Source organism: Brachyhypopomus gauderio, unplaced genomic scaffold (genome assembly GCF_052324685.1).
Source record: "Brachyhypopomus gauderio isolate BG-103 unplaced genomic scaffold, BGAUD_0.2 sc63, whole genome shotgun sequence".
In the NCBI taxonomy this organism is placed as follows: Eukaryota; Metazoa; Chordata; class Actinopteri; order Gymnotiformes; family Hypopomidae; genus Brachyhypopomus; species Brachyhypopomus gauderio.
In genome coordinates, this window is record NW_027506884.1 from 2,253,658 (window position 1) to 2,256,775 (window position 3,118).

Sequence of the window (3,118 nt, forward strand, 5' to 3'; positions counted from 1 at the left end):
GGGGCTTGCCCCGTTCGCCCCACGCATCGACCTGGTATTGCAGTACCTCCAGGAACGGTGCACCTTCCTAAGCTTGTGTGAAAAAAAGAGTTTGTTGCTGTTTGGTATGATCAGCCTGTTTTATTTTAATGAATGAATGAATGTATTTATTTATTTGGTGTGTGTGTGTGTGTGTGTGTGTGTGTGTGTATATATATATATATATATATATATATATATATATATATATATATATATATATATATATAATATGTATATATATTTATTGATTTGTCTGTCTGTCTGTCCACATGTGAGGGAGCAGCCAAAATGAATAAATAAATAAAACAAAGCAGCTCACTCCACTCCTTAAATAGGCAAGAATGAAGGGGTGAGTGGTCTCTGTCTGTCTGCCTGCAATTGTCAGCTGGTCACAAATGCAGTGAGAGCGGAGGCCACTCCCCTTTCGGCTGTTTGCAGTTTTCCCTCCGTTTTTGTTCTTTTTTTTTTTTTTTTTTTTTTTTTTTTTTTGAAATTGTTCCTGTTTTCTCTCTCTCTCTCTCTCTCTCTCTCTCTCTCTCTCTATCTATTATTGCCTGCCAGCCCTGTTGTTTGCAAACAAGCAAGCCACAGCCTCGCAGGCTCCTCCCTTGTTACCGCGAACAAACGAGCTAGGCTCTTTGTTGGCGTGGCGGGACGCCTGAGCGTACACGGCTATAGCTCGGGTTTCTCTTCATTCACGCACAAATCTTTCGCCTTTTACTAAAGATTTCCGTGGAGGGGAACGTCAAAGAGTCAAAGTGATTTTTTGGAGCGCTCTGCCTCCGGGCGGGGCCGCAACAATCCGTATAACGAGAAAGTATAAACTTAGGGAGGGGTGGGAGTGGCTCGGTGGGTGTCTGGAAGAGGGGGGAAGGGCGGGTATGCCACGGAGGAGGCCTCCCTGCCTGCGAGGCCGGTGCCCGGTCCAGCGCCCATTTCAGGTTATCGCTTCTCGGCCTTTTGGCTAAGATCAAGTGTAGTATCTGTTCTTATCAGTTTAATATCTGATACGTCCTCTATACGAGGACTTCATATTAAATGGATTTTTAGAACAGGGAGGCGAAACAGGGGCTTGCCCCGTTCGCCCCACGCATCGACCTGGTATTGCAGTACCTCCAGGAACGGTGCACCTTCCTAAGCTTGTGTGAAAAAAAGAGTTTGTTGCTGTTTGGTATGATCAGCCTGTTTTATTTTAATGAATGAATGAATGTATTTATTTATTTGGTGTGTGTGTGTGTGTGTGTGTGTGTGTGTGTATATATATATATATATATATATATATATATATATATATATATATATATATATATATATAATATGTATATATATTTATTGATTTGTCTGTCTGTCTGTCCATGTGAGGGAGCAGCCAAAATGAATAAATAAATAAAACAAAGCAGCTCACTCCACTCCTTAAATAGGCAAGAATGAAGGGGTGAGTGGTCTCTGTCTGTCTGCCTGCAATTGTCAGCTGGTCACAAATGCAGTGAGAGCGGAGGCCACTCCCCTTTCGGCTGTTTGCAGTTTTCCCTCCGTTTTTGTTCTTTTTTTTTTTTTTTTTTTTTTTTTTTTTTTGAAATTGTTCCTGTTTTCTCTCTCTCTCTCTCTCTCTCTCTCTCTCTCTCTCTATCTATTATTGCCTGCCAGCCCTGTTGTTTGCAAACAAGCAAGCCACAGCCTCGCAGGCTCCTCCCTTGTTACCGCGAACAAACGAGCTAGGCTCTTTGTTGGCGTGGCGGGACGCCTGAGCGTACACGGCTATAGCTCGGGTTTCTCTTCATTCACGCACAAATCTTTCGCCTTTTACTAAAGATTTCCGTGGAGGGGAACGTCAAAGAGTCAAAGTGATTTTTTGGAGCGCTCTGCCTCCGGGCGGGGCCGCAACAATCCGTATAACGAGAAAGTATAAACTTAGGGAGGGGTGGGAGTGGCTCGGTGGGTGTCTGGAAGAGGGGGGAAGGGCGGGTATGCCACGGAGGAGGCCTCCCTGCCTGCGAGGCCGGTGCCCGGTCCAGCGCCCATTTCAGGTTATCGCTTCTCGGCCTTTTGGCTAAGATCAAGTGTAGTATCTGTTCTTATCAGTTTAATATCTGATACGTCCTCTATACGAGGACTTCATATTAAATGGATTTTTAGAACAGGGAGGCGAAACAGGGGCTTGCCCCGTTCGCCCCACGCATCGACCTGGTATTGCAGTACCTCCAGGAACGGTGCACCTTCCTAAGCTTGTGTGAAAAAAAGAGTTTGTTGCTGTTTGGTATGATCAGCCTGTTTTATTTTAATGAATGAATGAATGTATTTATTTATTTGGTGTGTGTGTGTGTGTGTGTGTGTGTGTGTGTATATATATATATATATATATATATATATATATATATATATATATATATATATATATATAATATGTATATATATTTATTGATTTGTCTGTCTGTCTGTCCATGTGAGGGAGCAGCCAAAATGAATAAATAAATAAAACAAAGCAGCTCACTCCACTCCTTAAATAGGCAAGAATGAAGGGGTGAGTGGTCTCTGTCTGTCTGCCTGCAATTGTCAGCTGGTCACAAATGCAGTGAGAGCGGAGGCCACTCCCCTTTCGGCTGTTTGCAGTTTTCCCTCCGTTTTTGTTCTTTTTTTTTTTTTTTTTTTTTTTTTTTTTTGAAATTGTTCCTGTTTTCTCTCTCTCTCTCTCTCTCTCTCTCTCTCTCTCTCTATCTATTATTGCCTGCCAGCCCTGTTGTTTGCAAACAAGCAAGCCACAGCCTCGCAGGCTCCTCCCTTGTTACCGCGAACAAACGAGCTAGGCTCTTTGTTGGCGTGGCGGGACGCCTGAGCGTACACGGCTATAGCTCGGGTTTCTCTTCATTCACGCACAAATCTTTCGCCTTTTACTAAAGATTTCCGTGGAGGGGAACGTCAAAGAGTCAAAGTGATTTTTTGGAGCGCTCTGCCTCCGGGCGGGGCCGCAACAATCCGTATAACGAGAAAGTATAAACTTAGGGAGGGGTGGGAGTGGCTCGGTGGGTGTCTGGAAGAGGGGGGAAGGGCGGGTATGCCACGGAGGAGGCCTCCCTGCCTGCGAGGCCGGTGCCCGGTC

At 44.6% G+C, this 3,118-nt stretch overlaps 6 non-coding genes across 6 annotated transcripts in view; all 6 read left to right on the plus strand.

Moving 5' to 3' along the window:
- Positions 1–68, plus strand: part of LOC143489637 (U2 spliceosomal RNA) — a 191-nt gene extending 123 nt beyond the window's left edge. The window contains exon 1 of the small nuclear RNA XR_013124747.1: positions 1–68. This exon is cut by the window's left edge and continues 123 nt beyond it. This is a non-coding gene — a small nuclear RNA (U2 spliceosomal RNA).
- Positions 69–696: 628 nt separating this feature from the next.
- Positions 697–815, plus strand: LOC143489729 (U5 spliceosomal RNA). The gene has a single exon (XR_013124835.1). It is a non-coding gene; the product is annotated as a U5 spliceosomal RNA (small nuclear RNA).
- Positions 816–965: 150 nt separating this feature from the next.
- Positions 966–1,156, plus strand: LOC143489638 (U2 spliceosomal RNA). The gene has a single exon (XR_013124748.1). It is a non-coding gene; the product is annotated as a U2 spliceosomal RNA (small nuclear RNA).
- A 626-nt stretch (positions 1,157–1,782) lies between these two features.
- On the plus strand, positions 1,783–1,901 carry LOC143489731 (U5 spliceosomal RNA). The gene has a single exon (XR_013124836.1). It is a non-coding gene; the product is annotated as a U5 spliceosomal RNA (small nuclear RNA).
- Positions 1,902–2,051: 150 nt separating this feature from the next.
- Positions 2,052–2,242, plus strand: LOC143489639 (U2 spliceosomal RNA). Its single transcript, XR_013124749.1, has one exon. It is a non-coding gene; the product is annotated as a U2 spliceosomal RNA (small nuclear RNA).
- Positions 2,243–2,867: 625 nt separating this feature from the next.
- LOC143489732 (U5 spliceosomal RNA) lies at positions 2,868–2,986 on the plus strand. Its single transcript, XR_013124837.1, has one exon. It is a non-coding gene; the product is annotated as a U5 spliceosomal RNA (small nuclear RNA).
- Positions 2,987–3,118: the final 132 nt, after the last annotated feature.